The sequence below is a fragment of the Ambystoma mexicanum genome, chromosome 5q (assembly GCF_040938575.1).
Source record: "Ambystoma mexicanum isolate Mex_15411 chromosome 5q, UKY_AmexF1_1, whole genome shotgun sequence".
NCBI classification, from domain to species: domain Eukaryota; kingdom Metazoa; phylum Chordata; class Amphibia; order Caudata; family Ambystomatidae; genus Ambystoma; species Ambystoma mexicanum.
In genome coordinates this window covers 777,702,416-777,728,777 of record NC_090933.1, presented here as the reverse complement: position 1 = coordinate 777,728,777, position 26,362 = coordinate 777,702,416, and the positions used below count along the sequence as shown (strand labels likewise).

At 48.4% G+C, this 26,362-nt stretch overlaps 1 protein-coding gene across 1 annotated transcript in view; it reads right to left on the bottom strand.

The window, feature by feature from the left end:
- The window catches only part of ZBTB10 (zinc finger and BTB domain containing 10), a 438,082-nt gene that overhangs the window by 354,682 nt on the left and 57,038 nt on the right, over window positions 1–26,362 (bottom strand). The window lies entirely within an intron of this gene.

Below are 26,362 nucleotides of genomic sequence, written 5' to 3'. Positions count from 1 at the left end.
GTCCTTAATACCTTCTTGGCAGCACCTTCCAATCCTTTTGTTTGCAGGAGTATGATTTTCTGTACCACTGGGAATATCCTTGTGAATAGAATGACCCCCTCTGGTAGAATCTCCCTCTGCCTGAAACTGTTGAGCATCCGACCCACAAAAGGGCCGAAACGTGTGCCTTGACTGAAGGAAAGGCAGAGATCCTGCTCTCAAAAAGGCATATCTATCACCTTTGCCTGTACATACAGTCTGAAGTCTGTGCACCTCAGCCAAGCCCATCTGTGCCAATACTATCCCATTACCGATCTGCTTAAACCCAGGGCAAAGTTTATAGAATGATTTGATGCACCTTCTCCCTCGCCTAAGATGGTCATAGCTTTTTTGCCTGGTCATCCAGGAGATGTTCCAACAGTGGCGCCATTCTATTTCAACAATATAACTTAACTTGATCACGAAATGTAACTTGATCACGAAATGATTTGCTGCCTTGACCATGTGGTCCATGTAGCTAGGAGCTTTGTCCCTAAAGGCATTGTTTTTTAATGCTCTCATTCTCTGGCGGCATGGAGCAATTCAACCCCTGGGTGTTGGACTTCAGCCCGTCACGGTTGACTCAGGGATGGGCTGAGATGTAAGGCACTTAGGCGACACATCTGGCGATTTAAACTTTTTTCCAAGTCTCTGGTTCAGCGCTGGCTGAGAGAACAGCTTTTTCATCAGCAGCAAGCCTTCTTCCCAGACGTGGACATGACGGTCTTCCGTCATTTATGCATCAGATCAAAAAGGAAACTATCCTTTTTCTACTTTGATGGTACCAGGCCGAATTCCTCACACGCCTTTGGCATTACTGCATGAAATGCACCCACTTCATCGGGGTACGGGAGAGGGGGGGACTGCTTAGTGGGTTGCTCTGCTCATGGGTCCATATTTGCATCACCTTCATTCCAACCATCTTGGGGCAGGGTTTGGGTGATTCTAGAAGTTGTATCCGGGTTGACTCCATCTCTGTTTGCAACCCTTCTTGTTCGTGATACAAAGAATTGGCTGGTCTCCGCTGTGAATTTCTTGGGGAGCCATGTGGCTCTTTTAACTGGCTCCTTGATGCAGCCCTATACCGAGGTGCCAATGGCCCAAGAGCCGACTTCCTGTGAGACCATCTTCCCCTTAATGGAGAAAATGAACATCTGAGTTCTGATTCTTCTCTCTGTGAAACCTTTTCTTTCCCACAATTGGAAATCCGTTGACTCCCCGATGGACCTGGAAGATCTTTGTATGAGGTATCCTGTCCTCTTTACTCATGTGTGAGAGGTAATCTCTTAATGCAATGTACTAAATTTATAGATCACAGACTAAGGACAGTCCAGCAGAGCTACAGCATCGTAGAGTGTTAAAAAAGATGGGTTTTCAGCACTTTTCCGGAACTGAAGATAGTCTCCACTACCATGCAGTGAGGCTGGAAGCTTGTTCCACAGGGTGGGGGCAAGAACAGAGAAAGAGCGGCCACTGAACTGAGCTCTCTGAGAACGTGCACTTTTAAATCGCATTTGGGAGGATGAACATAGGCACCTGGTGGTCTGTTAACGCAGCAGTTTATTTTTCAAATAAGTTGTCCCAGTGTTGTGACAAGCCCAGTGAGTAATACATAACTTAATTCTGGCCTTCAAAGGTAGCCAGTGGAGCTGCTGCAACATGTTCGCAGAAAGGGCGAGTCTTGGCACGCTTAAGGCCAGCCTTGTTGCAGAACTCTTGAAGGACTTGCAGCTGCTGCAACTGATAAGAGTGGCTGTCCCAGGTAGACGTCGAATTGGGCCCTTTGTTCTCGCCTGATCAAAAGACTGTCCACACATTTGTATTCATCAAAGTAGTCAAATGACCCAATCTTAATATGAGCAGTAAATACCATTGAATAATCAACCATTTTAAAAGTGATGTGCAAAAATAAATGCCAAAACACCAAAATAATTGCATAGGGACAGTTGGCAGGATTCTCATAGTCAGGTCCATCTAAACCGCTAGTTTACATAGTTATAATCATGTGCAGGGCGCCCACAAGACGTACGTGTACATTTAACATGAACATAAACAGAAGGGTATTTGTTGGTTACTTTGTTCAAGGAAGACAGTGAACAACCAGTGAAAACCATTTGTGCTCGTGCTTCTTGTGCAGCCTATATTTAACCATACATGCCAGTGTCAAAACACATAACTAACAAACATTCTCTTTTTTGATGGTAAACGTTCTATTCCTATAAGCATCTACTGTAAAAATGTGTGAGCCTCTCTACGGTGCATTATTACAGTGATATTCTGTGGTGGTGTATACTAGTGTTGAATTGCTGGCGTATACTTGATATAGCACTATGAGATAAGGGCATGGTGATTACGTTTATTGAATATGAAAGGCCGACCTGCTGTTGTGCAAACGCAGTTACTATGCCTGATGTGATTGTGCGCTCTGTCAGAGAAAGGGCGTGTATATCAGTTAGGTACCATTCTTAAGGAATTGCCATTGTCACGATTAATGTTTGCTTGAAGTAAACTTGTGTATCAAAAGTGGACGTAAAGAGCGCATGTGGCAGCATTCAAGCATGACTGTCATGCCTTCCGTTAGTCTGCATGCGTTGCCATGGTGATCGTGATGTGGATTGCCTGACAAGATGGCCATCCAAAAGGGACATGGGTGGCCATGAGTCAGTGGTCCATGTATCTCGCAAATATGCGGTCCGATATCATGTGTAGATTTGTAAAATGCAGCATTATATTTAGTCAAGTTTTAAATACAAAGTGCAACACAATGCTTACATTTGTACAGTAACTTGAATTGCTCTGCGTGAAGTAATGTCGTGTTAGTGCCCGCTTTTAACAGGAAGAGGACATAATTCATAACCAATAATTAAAGAGCACTCTATGCTCGAGTATTCATGTTCATGTCTCATATAGCCATCTGATGTCGGTTCCATCTCACTTGCATACTACATGCTAATGAGCCGCTGGTGGCATGCTTATTAGCTTAGATACTGTCTGGTACCCCATCTTGGTCACTACTGTGTGGGACTATACTTTAGTGTGAGTAATAGGAGCCAATTCTCTTGAGGGATAATTGGCGATAAGTGACTAAACTATTCTATGTCAGTAATCTGGTCATCAAGTATCCAAGTTGCATCGTGACTAAATAGTCAAGGGGAACCATAAGGTGTCCTCATAGATACCGCTGGTGGCTCATGTCTACTGAGAGCAGTTAAGGTCTCGCTTCTTGTTCACATAAAGGATAATAAACAATTGCCAGTTGCTACATTCCAACATACGAATCATCTGGTCCTCTCATTACTGTTGAGGTGTATAGGTAATCCTGTGATCGACTAGTCGGGAGAAATCTTGTAATCTTGTTCAACTAAAGGATAATAAACAATTGGCAACTGCTATCTGGTACTCTCATTCCTGTTGAGGTGTGTAGGTGATCTTGTGACCAAATAGTCAGGAGAAATCTTCTGATATCGTCATGGGTAATCTTATAATATCATTATGGTTGCCGCAAGTAGTAAATATCTACAGAAAACAATTAAGGTCCCACTCCTCGTTCATCCCGATTGGTACAAGTGTGTCTAAATGGTTGATCCAATATGCCTCGTTGTTTTCTCTTCTTCATTTCCTGATGATAATCTAGTTTCTCAATTACTTCTAACATTTGAAATTTTTGTTGTGCCACGCTGTGGTTCTTTCCCGTAAAGTGTCTTGCTACTGATGAGGTCACATTTTTGTTTCTAACACGACTTATGCAGTACATGTTCTCAGCGTTACACGTCATGTAGCAAAGTGTCGGAGTCCGATTTTCTCTCCTGTGCATGGATGTGACAAGGCCACCTTTAATTATATTGTTACAGTTGCCACCGTTAAAACGAGGAAAGGTTGCTCGTCTAGTTTTGATGGTTCCACTCTCTTCCCTTGTGTTCATCAACAAATCCCTCAAGTTGCTGCTTCTTTGGTATGCAAAGACTGGTTGTGCTGAAAAAAGCTCTTTGGTCCTGCTGTCGCTGGTTAATATTTTCCAGCGTTTAGTGATACATCTTTTGATTTGAGTGCTTTGGGTGGAGAATTTTGAGACATACACCACTGTGGGTGCTTCTGGCTTAGTTTTGGTTTGTAAGAGACTCTCCCTTGATCTTGTGGTGGTCAGTTGCTCTTTGCAAATCCTCATCTGGATATCCTCGGTCTTGAAACTTTTTGTGCAGTTTATCTGGTTAAATTGTACACTCTTCTGTGTCGCTAATTATTCTTTACAATCTTAACATTTGTCTGTATGTCAAGTTACTTAAAGTATTTGGTCTGTTGGCCAATTGAATCAGGATGTTGTGATCTGCAAGTTGGTGACTTTAACGTCAAGATAGTGGATGCTGGATCACCTACTTCTGCTGTGAATTTAAATTCTCCAATCTATGGTGTTGATATATGTCAGAAATTGCATCAGTGTTTCCTTAGTTCCATGTCAAATCCCAAAGACGTCATCAATGTATCCCACCCACGTCTTGATGCTGTCTTTCCATTGTGTGTTATCTAGGTTATCGGTTTTCTCGAATTGGTGCATAAAGCAGTTAGCATAGGTGTGGCTCCCATAGCCGTCCCTGATGTTTGTAGGTAGAATTCTTTCATATTTATAAGAGGTGACAGAGATAAATGCCAGTAAAGTCAAAATAAACTCCTTTGCTGCTCCAATATATCCCTCCTGAAGTAAAAGCCATTCCACGGCTTCTTGTCCTAAATCATGCTGAATGCTGGTGTAAAGGCTGTTTACATCTATGATGCTCGTCAGGTTGATCTTATCCAAAATGTTGAGAAAGGGAGTGCTATCTTTGACGTAGGTGGTTGTCTGAATTAGTGGTTTTAAAAAGTAATCATGTATGTTCCTAATGGCTGTAGAACTCCACCTGTTGCTGCAACTATTCGTCGGCCTGGTGGGTCTGTCAGGCTTTTGTGACTTTTCGGAAGAAGGTAAAAATGTGGAATTTGAGGTTGTTTGGTCTGCAAGAAGGCTTTTGTCTTATGCGAGATAAATCCCATGTGTTCTGCTTTCTGTAGTACATTTTCCAAATCCCTCAATGTCATTTATTAGGTCATGGTCTATCTTGGCGTATACTGTGCCGTCGCCCAATTGTCGTCTGTATTCTTCTTTGTAATCTTCGGTATTGAGAAGGACAAGGGCTCCTCCTTTATCTGCTGGTCTTATGATGAAACCTTCATCTGTGTAAAGTGTTCAAATGATGGACATTTCTCCTCTGCTCATGTTGTTGCTCCTAGGTTTTCCAAAACGACGGTCAGAAGTAAGGAAAGGGAGAATCTTTCGTAGCACTTTTAAATTTAACAAAGCCAGAGTTGCAGACTGCCGATATCAGAGCTTCACGAGAGCCCATACGGAGGGGCCCAACACCAAGACTTTTCAGAGGCACTAGGGGTGGGGCAAGGGCCCAGAGAGTCAGGCCAGAACTCAGAGCTCCAAGTGGTTTTAGCCGTCTGGGAACCAAACACAAGGACTTCAGTCCCCCCCCCACTGTTAAGCTTCAACCAGTTAGATGCCATCCAACTTCCTATGGCAGTCACTCAGCTTACGGCTGCGAGGCGTGTTCAGTGGAAGGAGAGTCGAGACAAAACACAAGTTGGGTGACGTCCACTGAAGTATAAAAGTGATTTCCAAACTTTAAGATGAGGTCAGTCAGCAGTCACACAAAGAGATTGAACAGAACTGGTGACAGTGCCAAGCCTTGGGGCACCAAGGTTGGTTTTGCTTACACCTGTAGTCGTAGTTGTGTGTAGTGGTCCCATATGGTACTGCATGCAAACTTTGCCTGTCACACAGTAACCAGGGAAATGGCTTTTTGAGGGAGTGCCTGAAGAATATTTAACGGTACAGGATCACTCGGAGATGCGGATTTAAGTTGCCCCAGAGCCTTAGCCACAATTCTATCATCCACCAGTTCAAACGGAAACACTCGCAATTGTGGAGGTTCGCCCGTGAGACAGGGGACCCGGTCACTTGGGCAGCCTCGACACAACTCAAACTTTCATCACCAATAGCTTGACAAATCAAGCTAATCTCAGTGAAAAAAGTATTAATAGCATCACAATTCATTTGTGAGAAAGAAGCATTATTCTTCACTGGAGGAGGAGATGAAAGTTATTCGGCAATGTTGAAAAGTTCCTGCGTAGAGCATGCTGCATCCGTAATACGATTTGCTTAAAACCTAGATTTTGCGTCACCAATAATTTTATGATAATGTATCACTAATTGCAGTCTATACGTGCTTCCTGATCATACTCTGCTTGTTTGCAGGACCACAGACTAGCAGTGAACCAAGGGGTCGATGGCTTAAGCCAGCCAAACTGTGTTTCCACTGGAGCAACAAACAAAAAAACGTCTACTTCTGCAGGGGGCGTCGAGTAGAGCGGTGCACGGTTCTTGATCATCGTACACCACATAATGATTAGCAATCGCCACCAAACTTCTGCCAGTATGAGGGAGTCCGCCCTGCTGCAGAACTGCTATGTTTGAAGACCATTAGATGGCTTACAGGAGCCAGTTGGTGATGCAATAATAAATGGCAGCAAGAAATTATTTGCCCATACCAGTGGGAGAGGACTAAAAGTAGCATTAAGTGTTTTTTCAGAAAAGATTAAATCAAGCGTATTTCCACCACGGGGTGTGGGAAGATAGTTACCCAAGTCCATGGAAGCGCCAGCAAGGGTAGTCATCAGATTTTGCGCATATAAATCTGCAGAGTCATTAGTGTGGACAAAGTCACACATATGGAAGATTTGGATGTTTCAAAGGCCAAATCCATGGTGTACTGCGGAAAATCATTGGCTAGTATTTGCAAAGGTGCACAATAGTTCAGTCAAATTTGGATAGCTATACTGAGAGTTGGCTGCATTCTTAGCAATAGAAGCTCACAAGGCATGGAGTGTTGAGTGGGCAGAAGAGAACATTTGCCAGAGGCCTGGTAAATTACAGCCAGGCCGCCACCCTGCAGGTGGAGGGGCCTGTCAAGGTGAGTTCATTTTAACAAAGTTACTTGCCGTAGTGACTATACTACTCCTATAATCCATAGTCCCCTTTCCTCCATACTTGTGGGACATTCCATCCTTCGGGACAGGACCAGAGCACTTTTGTCAAAAAGCATCAACAATTTTATTTTTGTCCTTTTTTTTTCGCAGGCCACATCACGTGGCCATAACCCCGCCTTCCTCAGCTCTGCCCAACGCATCGCCCTTCAGTCCTTTTCCATCCCCAGTCAGACTATTTAAGCAATAATAGAGGATACTTTTTAGAGGGGACAGCAAGCAGGCGTATAGCGGAAAAGGGGCTTTGGACTAGCAGTAAGATAGTCACTATGGTGAGTAACTTTTTTATACTCCTACGTCCATCCCCATTCCACCATACTTTTGGGAGATTCCCAAGCACAAGCAGAGGGAGTAAGGGTGGATGGAAAATCCCTTCACTGAAACATTTTTGGAGGACAGCCTGGCCAAATTGGGCATCATCCCTGGAGCTCAGGTCCAAGTATTAATGCTTGCAGAAAGCTGATGGGGAGGCCCACGTAGCCGCCTTAGGCGATGGATTCCCAAGGAACACTTTTGGAAGGCAACAGCAGCTGCTTTGCCGCGTACTAGATGAGCATGGATGCCATTAGGTGGTTGAAGGCCTTGGATCTTATAGGCTTCTGAAATGCAGGAGGCAATCCAACAAGATTTCCCTTTAGGGTCACCAAACGTAACTAAGAGTTGTGAGCAGCTTCTGAGTTCCCCCATTCTATCGAGGTAAAAGTTGAGGGCTCGCCTGACGTCCAAATTGTATAGAACTCTCTTGGCATCAGATGCCCGGTTCAGGAAGAAGACTGGTAAGGAGATAGACTGGTTCAAATGAAAGTGTAACCACCTTAGGAAGGAAGGACGGACGAGTGCTAAGCACAACTTTATCCATGTGGAAAGTGAGGAACGAATGTTCCACAGAAAGCGATTGGATTTCGCTTACTCGCCTTGCAGATGTTATGGCAATCAGAAAAGCAACTTTCCAAGAAAAGTACTTAAGATCAGTAGTGGCCATGGGTTTAAACGGCTTATAGCATAAAGCAGATAGGACCACATTTAAAATCGTACTTGGGATGAGGAGTGCGTACCGGCGAGAAGAGATGGAGTCGTCCCGCAAAATGCCTTTTGATGACTGGATTAGTCAATGAGAAGGAACAGCTGTCCGTGGATCAGTAGGCAGCAATGGCGGATAAATAAGTTCTGCAAGACCGAACATGAATGCCAGAAGCTGCCAGGTGAGAAAAAGGATAGAACAGTGTTGACCGTAGCATGTCTTGGGTTGAGCTGTTTAGCTAAGCACCAGTGGCAAAAACAGAGCCATTTGCTCCTATACTGGGCCCTCGTAGAAGGCTTCCTGGCCACTTGGATAATGCGCACATTGTCCCGGGACAGATTAAACTGCTCTAAAGATCTGAACTCAGGCACCTGGCCGCCAAGCTGAACGATGGAGGGGAGGGGTGCCACAGCTGGTGATCACTCTGGTGAAGAAGGTCGGGTACTGGCGTCAATCTGATCAGGGGAAGAATCGACAGATGCTGCATTTCCGAAAACCAGAATCTGGCTGGCCACCAAGGAACTATGAACAGTGCAGTTCGATGCAGTCCTGAGCTTGCAGAGTGACCGATGAATCGGTAGCAATGGAGGGAAGGCATATGCCTTCATGTTGTCCCTCGTCACCCAGGGAGGATGCTCTGAGCCTGCCCCTGGATGCATAAAGAGGAAGTTTCCTCTTTGTAGAAGTTGCCAAGAGATCCACCTCTGGAGTGCCCCATTGATAGAAAATGTTGGAGAGGCCAACTGGCTGCTGACCGACGACTGAGTGTATCTGCAGTTACATTGATATGACTCAGGATGTGTACAGCCTGGAGCCAGACCATATGCTGAATGTCCCAGTCCCAGATTTGTATGGCCAGGTCCACAAGGAGAGGTAACTTGGTGCCACCCTGCTTGTTGGTGTAAAACATTGCCACAGAATGGTCTATGTCAATACGGACTACCCTGTTGGTGATAGACGGTAGAAAAGTTTTGAGCACCAGGAACACAGCCAAGAGTGCCAGATAATTGATATGAAACTGCCTGTCCTGAAACATCGAGAAGATAGCGTCGCTTCCCACACCAGAAGGGAGGAGCCTGTAGTAACCGTCACTTGTGGGCAGGGCTCTTGGAAGGAGGTCCCCACTGAAAGGTTGTTGGACGAGGACCACCATTGTAGATCCACTACGATGCAGGATGGAACTAGAATTATCTTGGAATCCGGATCCGATGCCTGAGACCAGTAGCTCCGAAGAGCTAGCTGAGTGCGCCTCATCTTCAAGCGTGCAAGAGGTAGAGCTAGCACGCAAGAGGCCACGAGACCCAGAATTCTTTGGAACCACCAGGCCGTCATGTGCGAGGAATGGAGGAAGAGCTGACGTGTGGTCGATAGGTCTGCAATCCTGTCCGCCGTTAGGAACACCAACAGAAACACAGAAAAATCAGGTCTTGAGAGACCGTCATGGACGATTTCCGTCACATCCCAAATTCGAACAGGAGCTGAAGGACAGACTGAAGATTGGTCAAGGCCGTCTGTGGGCAAGGACTGCGCAGGAGCCAATAATCCAATTATGGATATACATGAACCCAATGCATTCTGAGGAAAGCTGCAATGCCAGACATCATCTTCGTAAAGACATGCAGCGCCGAGCTGAGACTAAAAGGGAGTACACGAAACTGAAACGGAGAACCGCAGATATTTTCGATCCAGGCTCAAAATCAGAATGGGCATGTATGCATCCTGGAGGTATACCACGCTGAGCCAATCGCCCTTTCGAAGAGAGGACTATCTGGCAAGGCGTGATCATCTTGAATTTCTCTTGGGGAAGAGAAAGATTGTACTGGGAAAGATAGAGGATAGTGCGCAGGCCAGCCTGGTTGGATTTGGGCACTGTGAAAAGACAGGAGTAGTAGCCCTCCCTTTGGTCTCTGAGGGGAACAGGCTCCACCACTCTGAGGTCTAGAAGCTTCTGTATCTAGGCTCTGAGGGAGAACTACGCAGTCTGTTGGAAGGGAGGGTTGACGGGTGGGGAGGGGCAACTAGACGCCCGCCCAGGCGATGCACAAAACCCATCGGTCTTCAGTGATGGTCTGCCACGCCTCCAGATGAGACGAAATTCGTCCTCCCACCAGTCTCGTGGGACCGACAAAAAATATAATTTGGATGCTTTGTCGTCAGGGAGACTACCTGTCCCTAGAGAGGAGGCCGATGGCCGAGAGAAAATACTGATGCCTTGTCGTTGCTGCTTACGGCAGGACCCGCCAACCGGAACTTCAGATTAGCATGCATGGTGATCCTGAAAGCCCCTGAACCCAGAGAAGGACAGGGCCTTATCCAGCATCGTCCTGCACTTTGAGAACTTTGTAGCATGGAGCCACGCTTGGAGAGATGTCAACCTCAAGCAGAGGTATCTACGTGGTGTGCTGCAGCCGCCAGTAGATCCTGTGCCAACACTCTGGCATCCGACAATCCAGCCTTGAAGTCCTCTAGTCTATACGCAGGAATACATTCCTGGTAATCGGCTAGCTCCCTCCACAGCTTGACATTGGCGGACGCCAGGATAAGCTCAGTGTTAGCCTGACAAAGTTGGAGCGTCGAATTGGAGAAGACTTTCTTACCAATGGCGTCAAGAGGTTGTCTTCCTTGGAGAGGATTTGGGATGCTGCTGCCACTACAGTCGACGATGGGAGCGGACAAGCCAAGAAAGATATGTCTTCCGAGGTATGAAGCTTGTATCGAGCGTCAAACCTCTTGTTGAGATACTACCCGGAATGATGTTTTTCCCAGACCTTGCAGGCCTCAGCCAAGATGTCCTTCTGGAGAAAAAGGATGAGGTGATAGAGTAAAGGCTCCAGAAAGCACCACCTCCTGCTGAGCGGGGGCCTTGGGTACTGGAATGTCAAGCAGGGCCATCATGTCCAGCACCTGGTCATGAAATGCTCTAATAGAGCGGGGCTGCTCATCGTTGACCTGGTCCGCCTGGCTCTCATCCAGTGAGGCGGGAGCAGAAGATGGATACGCTGCACGTGGCACCTCAAGCTTTAAAGTGTTGTCTAGCGGAGCACCCGACATTTATTCTATCAGGGAAAGCAGAGGCAGAGGCCTGCGTAGGATCAGCTGGAGCAGGAGGCAGCACAGGATACATTTCCCTAAACAGACCCTTAAAGTACGCCCTCATGGGATCTGAATGCATAAGCGTCTGAAATTTCCCAAAAAACACATCCTCGGACGAAGGTCTAGGTGCTGGAGTGGGCAGAGGCCGTTCGGAAGGGACATACCCCCATGAACGCAACGAGGATACTTGCCAGGTAGGTCCTCCAACGATTGGGTACACATAGATCAGGGCGCGGAACCAGGAGGGAGCGAGACTGTATGAGGCAGCAGTGCCCAAGCACGCCAACCGATTGAAGTGCGGAACGGGTTGTTGTCCACATGGCGTGGAAAAGGCCGCTTTGCCCCAAAAGAAGTCTACCCTCCCCCAGAACCAGCCATAGTGAACTTTGGCGCAAGAGGGGAATTCAAAATGGCTGCTGTGGTCCGGAGGTTGGGCCGCCATTTTGTCAACACCTGAGGTAAACTGCGTCACAGGAGAAAGTGAGGCAATACTCTCCTCTGGGGAGTCAGGGGCCTTACGTGACATTTTAGCCTTGAAGCAAGGACCCCTCAGCAGAGCCGGTACTTGCAGATCTAGGCTGTTTACTGAACACCTTGGGGCCTGCCCCAGAAATGGCCTCCACTGGAGAAACCTCAGCAGAGCCAGTTCTCGAAGGCCTGTGGTGCAAGACCGCTTTCTTTGCCCCCTCGACAGAACTGATACCACCACGTCCCTCAACGTTGGATGGTTGAGGGATATACCTCACCACCAGGACCCTCGAAAAGGATCTCTCAATTCTGCCAGTAGTGGATTTGGCCCCATGGAGGGGAACCTCGGGATGGAACCCGTTATGTTTAGCTCCCTCAAGAGCGGCCTTGAGCCGAGACTCGGTGTGGAAAGCTCCAGGAAGAGAACCTCGGGATGACCCCCTGTACCCAAAGCCACAGATAAACTGGGCTCAACTTTAGTCCCCAAAGCGGGGAACCCCGTAAGAATATCCAGTTTTGGCAGGCCCACTTCGGGGACAGTCAGAGGAAGCTCTGGTGTGCCTATTGGGCCCCTTGCTGGACACCTTAGGGATATTCCTAGTAGAAGAGCTACTTGAGCCCCTCCCAGTCCTGGAAGACCCCGGGAAGGAGCAGCCTGGCCAGGGCGGCCTAAAAAGTAAAGAACTCACTAGGCATTTTTTTCCTCGTCGGTGAAGAGCTGAAAATGTGGTGGAGGAACGCATTGAAACACCTCCTCCCACCGGACGAGACGACACTGGAGTGCACAGACGAAGAGGGAGTCGCAATAAAAGCATGAGTCTCAACGGTGTTCCGGGCCTAGACACTCCAGGCAAAGAGAGTGGGGATCTGCCCTTGCAAAACGATGTTCGCAGGATGAACAGGACACGAATCCCAGACGCTGCGGCATAGACTGAGAACAAGATGACTGTGGAACCGGAGCAGGAAGGAAGGGCAAAGGGAATAAAAAGAAAAAGTTCCCGGTGATGCTAGTGTGTCCAGCCCCGACCACGCAGAGAAAAGGACAGAAAGGCGATGCGCGGGTGATGCTCAGGAGGGCGGGGTTCCAGCCACGTGCTGTGGCCCCACATAAAAATAAAAGGACACAAATGTTGTTTTTGATGCTTTTTGACAAAAGTGCTCCAGTCCCATACCGAAGGACAGAATGTCCCAAAAGTATGGAGGACAGGGGACAGGACGTAGGAATAATAGAAATCTGGCAGCATCTGTTGCACATCCAGATCGGAGCTGGCAGAAAACCAGGTCACAGTAATACATAGAATATCAGAAGATGTTTCTTCTAGCAGATCACAAATGTTATTGCAGTGTGCCCCTGCAGATCTTGCATTGATAAGGAGACCGCTAAGGGAATCCTCATCAGGTTCATTGCCATCTTTCAGTGAATTTAGCTGGCTTTCCTTCAAGGTTGTATTCATAAGGGGATTTATAGGTTTCTAGTCTTCCATCCAACAAATCCCTAGGAAATACAGCACTGGTTGGGGCATACTTTAGGAGGTCAGTGCGTGTGTAGCTCATTCGTGCAATGCATGCTTCTTTCCTAGATAGGAGAGAGTAAAACTCTTTGTTTTGACATAAATCATGGGCCCAGGGCACATCCGTAGCCCGGACGTGCTTGGCTTTCTCGCGCCTTCTGCGATTTCGCTCCAGCTTGCCGTTAAATGGTGGCAAAGAGCATGGGAGCGTGACATGATCGCAAATGAAGAAAGACTTCTGAGTGAAGGACACTCAGAGAAGTTAAGTGCCAATTTTCACTCCCATTCAAAATCAAGTTCTAATGTGAAGTAAAATCAGGTAATATAACTAGGTTTTTAACAATTACTATTGTCCAAAAGCAGTTTTCAATTTTTAAAACACATGCAACACGTCACTAACATCATAAGCGGTCTCACAGGAGGCTCTATCGTGCTGTTCCACTAGCAAATCTAGTGAAGTTAGGACCTGAAGAGTCAGAATCGACTGGATTGAGAGCGTCCTGTTGTGGAAGTGTTGCCAGGGTCGTAGAGTCGGAAAATGTGGTTCTGGTATCCTTGGGAGCATTGGTGAGTGTAGTATTGGCTTCCTTTGTGGCGACGGAGGGTCAGGGGTCCGAATAATAATCTGTATGAATTTGGGCGAATAACCCTGTTCAAAAGGGTGCTCAAGGATTTGTTTCAGTAGCACCGATGAGACCACTGAAAGAGAATGACCAGGTTACTCACCGTAGTGACCACCTTACTCCTAGTCCATAGTCCCCTTTCCTCCATACTTATTGGACATCGCTCCGTCCTGTGGGACGGGACCGGAGCACTTTGTAAAAAGCATCCACATTTTTTTTCAAAAATGTGTCCCTCCTCTCTTTCCTGTGCGGGGCAAAGCACGCGGCCGTAACCCCGCCCACCTTGGCTCCGCCCCACGCATCGCCCATCAGTCCTTTTCTATTGCAGGGTGAAAGGCCCATTAGCAATAACAGAGGAACCTTATTAGAGGGGAAGGCGGGCGGGCGTATGGAGGAAAGGGGACTATGGACTAGGACTAAGGTGGTCACTACGGTGAGTAACCTGGTAATACTCTTACGTCCCGTCCCCTTTCCTCCATACTTATGGGAGATTCCCAAGCACTCCTTACAGGAACTATGGGTGGATGGAAATACCCCTTACTGAAACAGGTTCTTCAGCACAGCGTGGCCAAACTGGGCGTCAGCTCTAGAGCTCATATCGAGGCAGTAATACTTACAGAAAGCAGATAGGGAGGCCCAAGTAGCCGCTTTAGAAATGGACTCCCAGGGAACATGCTTCTGAAAAGCCAGAGCGGCTGCCTTGCCCCACACCAGGTGTGCATGGATACCTTTAGGAGGTTTCAGCTTTTGGACGGTGAAAGATTCCGTGATACAGGCGGCAATCCATCTGGAAATAGATGCCTTAGATGCCGGCCTGCCCTGAGGGTTACCGAAGGTCACAAAAAGCTGGGAAGAACTCCGAAGCTCGGAAGTCCTGTCCAGGTAGAACTTAAGAGCTCTTCGGACATACAGGCAGTGTAGAACCCTTTCTGCCTCCAAGGCAGAGTTCGGAAAAAAGACCGGAAGGGAAATAGACTGATTCAGATGGAATTCGGTCACTACCTTTGGTAGGAAAGCTGGGTTCGTCCGAAGGACTACCTTGTCCTTGTGAAAGACCAAGAAAGGATGCTCCACCGACAATGCCTGGAGCTCACTCACTCTCCTCGCTGACGTACCGGTGACCAGAAAGGACACTTTCCAGGACACGTACTTGAGGTCAACCGTAGTGTAGCCATTGGCTCAAAGGGTTTATGGCACAGCACCGTCAGGACCACATTTAGGTCCCAAGGCAGGTGCGGACTTACGAACCGGAGGGTAGATGTGTGTCAAGCCAGCAAAATGGCTCTTCACCACCGGGTTAAAGAATAAGAACACCGGTCTATACAGAGGTAAGCGGAAACCGCTGAGAGATAAGGCCTGCAAGACAGAACATGAACCCCTGACTCTGCTAGGGAGGATACGAAGGACAGTACCGTGTCAATCGTTGCCACCCTCAGGTCCAATTCTTTCTCCAAACACCAATGACAGAACCTGAGCCATTTACTCTTGTATTGGGATCTGGTCGAGGGTTTCCTGGCTGCCTGGATGATGCGCATGTTATCCGCAGACAAACCCAAACGCTCTAGAGACGTGAACTCAGGCACCATGCCGCCAAGTTGAGCGATTGTGTGGAGGGGTGCCACATCTGCTGTTCCCCTTGGTGAAGAAGATCGGGAGTTACTGGTAACCTGATCGGCGGACACACCGACAGGTGTTGAAGTTCTGAAAACCAAAACCTGGCCGGCCACCACGGAGCTATCAGTAGAAGAGAACAGTTGACAGAGCTCTTCAACTTCCAAATTGCTCGATGAACTAGGGGAAGAGGCGGGAAGGCGTAAGCTCTCATGTTGTGACATGGAATCTCGAGAGCGTCCCCCAGAGAGGAGACTCCCAGCCCCCCTCTGGAGGCGTACTGAGTAAGCTTCTCGTTTACCGCCGTGGCGAAGAGGTCCACCTCCGGTGTGCCCCAACGCGAGAAAATCCATGAGAGGATCTCCGCCTTCAACTCCCACTCGTAGCTGACCACTGTCCGCCGGCTGAGGGCATCCGCAGTGACATTCAGCTGGCCCGGGATGTGCATTGCAAGCAGCCAGACCCCATGAAGCACGGCCCACTCCCAAATCTGGATGGACAGGTCCACGAGAGGGGGAGACTTTGTTCCCCCTTGCTTGTTTATGTAATACATTGATACCACATTGTCCGTTCTTATGCGGACCACCTTGTTGACAATGAGCGGTCTGAACGCCTTGAGCGCCAGAAAGATCGCCAGAAGCTCCAAATGATTTATGTGCAGGAGCTTGTCCTGAGGCGACCAGAGGTCCGAGACCTGAAAAAGATCTAACGTCGCACCCCACCCCAAAAGGGAGGAGTCTGTCGTGATCGTCACCATGGGGGCTGGGTCTTGAAACCCTGCGCCCACTGACAGGTTGCTGAGAGATGACCACCAGTCCAGGTCCACTCTCATGGAATCCGGAATCATTATCCGCTTGGAATCCGGGTCCACAGCCTGACGCCAGGAACTCCGAAGAGCCATCTGGGTCCGTCTCATTGTGAGATGAGCAATAGGAAGAGCCAGTACCACCAGGCCGACATGCTCTCCGACTCCGCAAACATCTGACACGTGGCCAACAGATCCGCCATTCTGTCCCCGGTCAGATACACTCGGCAGTCGATCGTGTTCCAAAGAAAACCCAGGAAAGTCAGGTCCTGTGAGACCGTCATGGAGGATTTCCGCCAGTTCACCGACAGCCCAAGATGGAACAGGAGCTGAAGGAGAGACTGGAGGTTGCCCGCTGCTGCCAACGGACAAGGGCTGCGTAGGAGCCAGTCGTCCAAATAGGGATACACATGGATACCCTGGAGACGAAGATAGGCCGCAATCACCGACATCATCTTCGTGAAGACACGCGGCGCCGAACTGATGCCAAAAGGAAGCACCCGAAACTGGAAGTGCACCTCTCCCAAAGAGAAGCGGAGGTATCTCCTGTATGGATTCTAAATCAGGATATGCATGTACGCATCCTGAAGATCCACCACGCTGAGCCAATCGCCCATCTGCAAAGAGGAGCGAATCTGGCCAGGCGTAATCATCTTGAATTTCTCTTGGGGTAGGAAAATATTGAACTGGGAAAGGTCTAGGATGGTGCGCAGGCCAGCCTGGTTGGGTTTGGGCACCGTAAACAGCCTGGAGTAAAAACCCTCCCCGCGCTCCCCAAGGGGAACGGGTTCCACAGCTCTGAGGTGCAGAAGTTTCTGAACCTCGGCCTTGAGGGAGGGTGAGCCCGACAGCTGAAAAGGAGGGTTGAGGGGTGGAGTAGGGGGTAAAGGTAAGCGGAAGCCTGCTCGAGCAACTGACAAGACCCATCTGTCTTCTGTGATTGTCTGCCACGCCTCCCAATGAGACGCAATGCGTCCTCCCACCAGGGTCTCGTGTGAGCGTGGAAAACCCTCATTTGGCAGGCTTATCGGTAGCGGTGCCACCTGAACCTGATGAGGCTGAGGAGCGGGAGAAAAACCGTGCATGCTTTTGTCTACGGCAGTTATTCCCCGCAGGAGTATCCACTCTGCGAGATTTGCGGTCGAGGAAGCCCCTGAAACCAGAGGAAGGTCGACTTTGCGACAACGGTCTTTGAGACTTGAAGGGAGCTTTAACCAGAACAGACAATGATTTAGCAGTCCGAGTGCTATCTTTGGTTTTGTTGAGGTCTCCATCAGTAGAAGAGTGAAAAAGCTCCTTAACATCGAATGGACGGTCCAGAACCTTGTCTTGCACTTCCTTCAAAAACTTAGTGGCATGCAACCACGCTTGCCGCGAGGATTCAACCCCAAGCATCAGACCCCGAGCCGAGGTGTCTACGTGATGAGCCGCAGCCTCCAGGAGATCCTGGGCCAAGACACTGGCATCGGAAAGGCCCCCTCGGAAATCTTCCAACTTCTCGACCGGAATGTGCTCCTCAAACTCCAACAGACCTCTCCACATCCGCATGTTAGCTCCCACCAAAATCAATCCTGCATTGGCCTGCATGAGCTGTAAGGCCGAATTGGCAAAGATTTTCCTCCCTAGGGAGTCCAGGAGCTTGTGCTCCTTTCCCAAGACCCGAGTAGCCGTCGCGGAGGAGGATGCTGCAGGCCTGGATTGCAACGTAGCTGCAGCCACCACTGTGGAGGAGGGAGGCGGACAAGAGACAAGGCCACTTCTTCCCAAGAATGCAGCCTGTACCTCGCGTCAATCTTTTTATTGACAAGTCCCGAGTGTGGCTTTTCCCAAACTCTTCGGACCTCGGCCAGAACGTCCTTCTGCAAGAACAGGCCGGTATGCTCCAAAGGAGACAAGGTGAACGCCCCAGAAAGCACGCCCTCCTGCAGAGCGGGTGCCTCGGGCACCGGAACATCTAAGAAACTCATCATGTCCAGCACCCGGTCATGGAAAGCTCTGATAGAGCGGGGGAGGTCCTTGTTGTGCTGATCGCCTCGAGGGTCATCTGACAGGTCAGGATCCTGCTGAGCCTTGTCAGGCACTGCCTTGTCCACTGGGGACAATGGTGGCAAAGGCGGTAAAGCAGGGGAAGGCACCACGGGCAAGGGAGGCGCCGGTGGGACCACCGGCAGAACGGGTGGAGCCGCAGGCGCAGGTGGACATATCTCCTTGAAAAGCCCTTTGAAATATTCCCTCATGGGGTCGGTGCGCATAAGCGCTAGAAGTATACCGAAAAAGGCGTCCTCAGGAGATTGTTTTGGAACCTGAGGAGGTCTCTCATGAGGTGGACAAATCCAGGGACGTAACGGGGAAGGGTGCCACACCGGCCCCTCCACCGACGTATCCACATAAATCAAGGGAGCCGCCCCCGTGGGCAACGAAACATTGTGCGGAAGAGGCATCCGGGCGTTCCAATCATAAACCGGCCGGTAAGGATGCGCACAAGGGACCTTAGGTTCACCCGAAGGACCGAACCCTACACCAGGGGCAGATGGCGTAGTTGTAGGGGTTGTACCTAAAATGGCTGCCGTGGTCGTGGCGGGAACGGCCGCCATTTTGTCCTCATCTGAGGGGAACTGCGGCACGTGAGGAAGTGAGGCAGGGGTCCCTGTCGATGGGTCAGGGGTCTTAACTTTATCCTTAACGTAAGGAACCTCGGCAGAGCTGGTATTATGAGGCCTGGAATGTTTCTGCGACATACCAACCGCCAACTGAGCCTTCGAAGGAAGGGCCTCGGCACTGCCGGTAAAAGAAGAAACTTTCTTCTTTGCCCCCTCAACAGATCTGGTGTCACCAAAAGAGCGGGAATGGTGAGCAAACGCTTTCACCGAAAGCGCCTTGCCCGGCCCCTCAGAACTGTTGGTATCCTTAGCCTCTGTACGAGGGACCTCGGACCTAGGCCCGGTAGAAGTCTTATCGGCACGGACCTCGAACATCTGCTCAGTAACCTGAAGCCCAGCCAAGACCTCGGGCGCACCCCGTTTTGTTTTTGAGGGAAGCCGAAAGAGCGGCCTCAGAGCAAGCTCCGGTACCCCACGACTCAGTAGAACTGGGTCTACAAACAGCCCCCACAGGAGGGGCCTCGGAGCATACTCCGGTAAACACAGCCCTTACGGAGACCCTCGGAGAAAACTCTGGTAGAATTATTAGGCCCGACAGGCACCTCAGGGCGAACCCCAGTAACAGAGGGATCAACGCCCCTCCCGGCCCGAGAGGAACCCAGAAAGGTATCCCCCGGCCGGGGTGCTCTGAAAAGTAAAGAACTTACCGAGCGTTTTTTCTTCTCGTCAATGAACGCCTGAAAATGCGAAGGAGGAGTTTGTCCGAACACCTCCTCCCACCGCTCCAACCGACGAAGTGCCCAGACCGAAAGGGAGTCACAGTAAAAACAGGATTCCCACCGATGTTCCGGACCCAAACACTCTAAACAAAGAGGATGGGGACCCGCCCTCGCGAAGCGACGGTGACACGATGAACAGTGTGGAAAATCTAGTTTAAAAGACACAGACAGACTAGTAAACGCTAGCGAGAGCCAGAGAGGAAAACAGGGAAGAAAGTCTTCCGAGGATGCAAGTGCGTCCGGCCCCGATCGTGCGGAGAAAAGGACTGATGAGCGATGCGCGGGGCAGAGCTAAGGTGGTCGGGGATACGGCCGCGTGCCGGGCCCCACGCAGGAAAGAGAGGAGGGACACATTTTTGAAAAAAATGTGGATGCTTTTTACAAAGTGCTCCGGTCCCGTCCCACAGGACGGAGAGATGTCCCATAAGTATGGAGGAAAGGGGACTGTAAATACCAAATTCATGTAATTGCCATGTTTCTTTGCCTCAGCAAGACTTAAACCCATTGGCCATGTTATATCATTATGTCCATGTTAAACCAATTGCTTTTGTGTCCGCACATGAGGTCCAGGGTTTTCGCCTGGAACAGATATTACTCACAGGCTTAGGAATGTTCCCTCTGCTCTCCTTTCCTGTAAAGGCTACATAAATAATGTCTGTTAAAACTCTTGCACTTCCCGTCCTGTCTAAAGCTGCCGTGCGAGTCAGCATGCATTCATTGACCCTGGGGTCTCCTCTATGAATGAGGATTGCTAGCATCCGCACTCTTTCCCGAAACATAAGCATAAAGCGTATCTATATTCGGAGTTGTTATTCTCTGGGATATGTGGGAAGGGGAACTTGTGTCAGAGCTCGTGCGTCATTCTGTAAAAAGATATGTCCTGCTATTGTCCAGCAGCCCATGAATGGATATTATTATCACTACCGCGGCAAGATGTGTAGTTTGCGAATTTCCCACTGTGTCAAATGTGATGAATTAGCTTGTTTTTACGACCACGCATGTTAAAGATTACACGTGCATCCTGAAGGATATTTTGACTTGCTTAGATAAACTATGAGTAATGATCATTTGCAAATGTTCGGCCTTTGTAAAATGTCACCGCAAGGGCTGGAATAACAGCCAAAAGTGTTTTGGAAGGAAACTGTATGTCAGGAAGTGCCTGGGCTTCGCGCCAGTCATAAGACTCAATGTAAACGTTTTCCTATAAAGAGCCTGCTCACTGTAATGTTAGTAGCTCACTCTAGATAGCATCCCTATGGTGTATCTTGCAGTCAGCCCTTCCGCTGAAGTTTTATATTGCAATAAATGATTGTTTATTGATGGAGACCTCCACCTGGTGAATTTTAGCATTGACTGATTGGCGTCCCTGAACTGGTGGACCTTGCAGATGCAGTCCATCGCTTTGATGCGTGCCTTCCATTGAGCTCCCGTCTCCGGTGGACGACTTAACTGGGCCCAAACACTATCGCACCTTTGAATGCAAAAAAACAGCGCGGTCCTCCCTTGAGACGGAGATCAAGAAGAAGGAGAGAACGACTGCTCTGCCAAGGACCAGACGAACCAGACAGAGGGGAGGTCTCCTTGGTGCGGTGAGTGCATTTTGTGTCTGCAAAAAGTATTGGTGGATGGTAAGCCACATTGGTATCAGTTTTATGGTACGTATTATTTTGATTGTAGTAAGGATATTGTAATTAATAATGGGGAATTTGTGTGATAGAAATAAGAATGAGGAACCTATGCATGCACCTGCTGAAGGCACTCCATGTTACACTATGTTAACCAATTATGGGTTGGGGCGGTACAATTTTGTAAAAACTGGGAGGAATACACAAAGAAGTCCATTCAATTTAAATAGCCCAAAGCAGGCACTTTTTGTATACCCATAATCGAAAATCTTGAATTAGTGTTACCAGTGGCGAACAGAAGCGATAAAGCAGAAAATGTCCCAAGCTAAAAAGGATAGGAAAAAGCAAAAACGGACCTTACAGGAGAAGGCATGTGAATTAGATAACAGAGTTTGAACACCGGCTAGATGTAGAGGATTGGGGTGCATTGATAAAATTCAGTAAAGGCATGTACTCACTCCTCCCCAAGCCAGAGAAAGAGATAGTCAGCCTTGACAGCGAGGCTGATCAGGATACAATCAGATTGACAGAGAACCTTTTGCGATTAACAACACCTGTCAGATCCCAGCCTAACGGCACGCACCTTGCCCCGACTGCACCCCCTCCCCCTGAAAACCCACCCCCATATGGTACCCAGACTGGTACTATGGACCCAAATGGTGTCGAGGAGCAGGAAGTAGTTCGCTTATCTAGACAGGGGCCCTTCTTCCTCCCGGTTGAATATGCAAAATTAGAGCGCATGGCACAACAAGTGGTTGACAACCCGACCTCAGGGATAAAACAAAGGTTATATACCTGCCAAAAGAAGGAATTTCGACAGGTAATGAAAATGCATTGTGACCTTCTTCATGCATGGCTGAGGAATGAGGCTAAACGCCAGTGGCCCGTGGGTTTGTTTGATATTTATAAGGCCATTGACACTGAGAAAGATCGGGCAACCCTGTGGCACCAGTATGACCAAATCATTGACGAGGTAAAAAAAAGTTATGAAAGATTATGATGATCAGTTAAAAGAGGAAGAAGAGGAACGTTGTAGAAGAGAGCAGTCTTTGCATGATGCCAAACCGACGGGAAAGGCGTTGGTTAAAAGGATATATGATGAAAAGGAGCCAGGGAAGGTGGGATATTGGACGGATCTATTTACCACCCATAGCAAGGCAACCCGACTGGTATGCTTGCAAGAGCTTTTGAACAAAATGGGATCAGAATGTGAAACAGGAGGGCGGGAGGATGTTTGCAAAAAGGTGAGAGAGTGCCAGGCTGAATTGAAAACGTATAAACCGAACTGGGAAGTGGAGGATCTTACGACGGGTAGATTGTTCAAAGAATTATTGGAAGTGTTTCTCCCAGGGGCCCAGCTGGTCCAAGTAATGGCACCACTGAGGGAATGTGCGCCCATTGTTACAGCAGCCCACGACCCAAGTGACAAGACCCTCACGGTAACCAAAACATATGTCTATGTACCCCTCACTAGAGCAGAACTGTTCAGTATAATAAAAAGCACCCCAGACCCTAGGACCAATGCCGCGGGATTCTACAAAGAGTTGAGAGCGCTATTTAAAATGTGTACCCTGACTCTGCAGGACATTGATCATGTAATGTCCGCTGTGACCCCGGCTGATGTATGGGAACCTTTTAGATCTCGGGACCCCCCTGGGCATGCCATCAATTGGACAGAGTTAGAAAAACAGGATACAGATCGGAAACCAACTGACCCCATTCCAGAGGACCTAAAAACGCTAGGGATAAGAATATTAAGGGCACTGAGTAGCATGTTGCCAGAGGTGGATGTGAATGTAGAAAAAATGGATGCAGTTATACAAGGCCCTGCAGAAACAGTTGGGGACTATTTTCTGAAATTTGAGAATGCATTTAAGGCACACAGTGGCCAGTCTGTTAGCAACCCCACGGGTCAGAGATATTTCGCCATGGGCTTTGTGAAGGGTTTACGAAAAGGAATTAAGAAACCACTTAAATTGGGCGAGAGTACTTGGCAGGCAAGCACCCCATCCCAGATCCTAGAGATGGCTAAATATTACGAGCGACAGGAAGAGGAAGAAATGGAAGGTAAGAAACAGGCAAATAGGAATCTACAAAATTAGGTGCTAATGCAACAATTGGTGCAACCACCTTACAGTAAACCAAAGGGCCAGAAACCCCAGGTAAGAAACCCTACAGGTAACACTACGCAATGGACACCCCCGCGAATAGACCAATGCTCATTTTGCAAGCAGACTGGACATTGGAAAAATGAGTGTCCCATATTGATGGCACGGAACGGTCAACCGGCGGGTGGGAGAGGAAGGGGCCGAGGTGGACCCCCCGCGGGACCACCTCAAGGCCAGGGAAGGTTTGTAAACCCCAAAAATAATGTATTCTCAAACAGCGCAGCGACAAATGGTTAGAGTGGATGGCAATGAGTTTGTGGAGGATGAACTAAGTGGAATGATGTTCTTTGATAACACAGCAGCAATGAGTTGAAACGCCCCTAGTGAACCTGAGGAGATGGTGTCTGTTCCTATAGACCAGAAAGGACCGTATGTTAAATTGCAGATAGGACAGCACCCCACCGTTAGATGCTTGGTCGATACCGGAGCAGGTAACAGCTCGGTTGACGCCAAGGCCGTCCCCTCAGTTCCACTATCGGGTGAAAACAAAGTTTCCGTAGGGTTTGGTGGGGAACCCATATGTACTCCAGTGTCCCAGAGAGTTGAGACGTCTATATGTGGAGTGAAATTGACTAACAAATGGTTACTTACTAATAGGTGCCCCGAGAATCTCCTTGGGTTGGATCTTTTGTTTTTGAAAGCTTTAAATGCGACTATCTATTGTTCCCCAACAGGCATTCGTATGACCATATGTAAATCCAAAATTGGTGGTTGTTATTTGGTTGAATCATTGCCACCAGAGTTACAGGAACTGCCCGCAGAGCTTTGGGCTGCTGGTAGTAATGATGTAGGTGTTTTGAACATTCCCCCTGTTGTGATCAAGGTAAAACATGGGGTCCCTCTACCCCGAACCCCGCAGTACAAAATATCTCCAGAAGGGGAAGCAGCATTGGTAAGGATTGTACAGGATCTAATGCGACTTGGGGTTGTTGAAGAGTGTGATGACAGCCCATGTAACTCCCCGATTCTCCCGGTTCATAAGAAAGGAGATGAAGTGACCCCGTATAGATTTGTCATTGATCTTAGGAGAACTAATAAGGTTGTGGACCCCAGGTATCCGGTTGTCCCTAGTGTAACAAGTATTCTCACTATGGTCCCTCCCACGGCCACTCACTTTAGTGTCGTGGATTTAAAAAACACCTTTTTCTCCATACCCATAGCTGAAGAATCTAGATACCTCTTCTCCTTTGTATTAGCACAGCGACAATACAGGTTTTGTCGAGCACCCCAAGGTTACACAGAGAGCCCGGCTATTTTTAGCCAAGCACTAAAACAGCAGTTGGATGAAATTCTGTTACCCTCTGGTGTGATGCTCATACAATATGTGGATGATATTCTCATTTGTGGAGATACTGAATTAAGTTGTAAAGAAGGTACCCTGATTGTGTTACAGCATTTGGCATACCATGGCCACAAAGTGTCGCTTAAGAAAATGCAGTATGTACAGTCCAAGGTTGATTATTTGGGATATGTCCTCACTGCAGAGGGTCGATCACTGTCACCTGAGAGGGTACGGTTAATGCAGGAAATGGCCTATCCCAGTACCTTTAAAGAATTGAGACGACCGTTAGGTATTACCTCATATTGCCGTCATTGGGTCCCAGAGTTCTCCCTGATAGCTAAGCCCCTGTTACAATGTTTGAAACCAGAAAAGGATCAGACACCCTTCACTTGCACGCAAGAAATGAGAGAGGCCTGCGATGCTCTGAAAAGCGCATTGTGCAGTGCCCAAGGGCTCGGGACACCCAATTACGGTGAGCCTTTTACTCTTTTTGTACATGAACAGCAAAGTTGTGCCCTATCTGTATTGACACAGGAACAAAATGGAAGGCAAAGGCCTTGTGCTTATTTTTCTGGCACCTTGGATAGTGTGGCTGCAGCGCTTCCCCCATGTATGCGATCAGTTGCTGCAGCAGCGGTAGCTCTTAAGCAAAGCGCTGGTCTAGTGTTGGGAACTGCCATCATTGTAAAAGTTCCCCATGCTGTGGACGTATTGCTCAATAGAACTCAGACTCAGCACCTCACAGCTGCCCGCTTAACGCAATATGAACTGACATTGTTTGCACCAAATGTAACTATCATAAGATGTAATACTTTGAACCCGGCTTGCCTTTTGCCCTTGCCGAATGGGGAGGGAGATCAAGACATGCATGATTGCCTTATACGCACTGATGAACAGACCCGAGGTAGGGTTGATCTGGGTGACCTTCCCCTAGAGGGAGGTGATGGGATTCTATTTTGTGATGGCTCATGTTACAAACTGTAAAGTGGGGAGACAGTGGCTGGGTACGCAATAACAACTGAAAGTGAGATCGTTCATATGGAACGCATACCCGAGTTATCAGCGCAAGCTGCAGAATTAAGGGCATTAACAAAGGCTCTGGAATTAAGCAAAGATTTAGCTGTGACCATCTATACGGATTCAGCTTATGCACATGGCGTGGCCTTTAATTTTGGTCTACTGTGGAAAGAGCAAGGGTTTCTTACCTCGCATGGAACAAAAATAAAACATGGTAATTTGATAAACAAACTATTAGCGGCATTGGCTGAACCCGCCCAGGTGGCTATACTGAAATGCTCCGCCCATAAAAAGGTGGTAGATTTTGTGGGGCAGGGGAACGATTTAGCAGACCAGGTGGCTAAATATGCTATAGAACACTGTAAATTGCCCGTTCCAGAGTGTAACATGCTGCAAAGGAATGTGGAAGGGAAAGGGGATGAGGGCGGTTTGGAAAAGGGCCCTGAGGAGATAGTAAAGGACATTCAAAAGGAAGCGGCAGATTGCAAAATTAAAGTTTGGACTAAAGACAGTAACAATGGACAAACTCCTAAAGGGGTGTGGCTGGACAAAATCAAAATGAGGTGGTTGCTCCGTGACAGTTATTTACCCATGGTAGTCGATATGGCACATGGGAATGCCCATGTTAATGCAGGTGCAATGGAGGACATTCTGAGCAAAG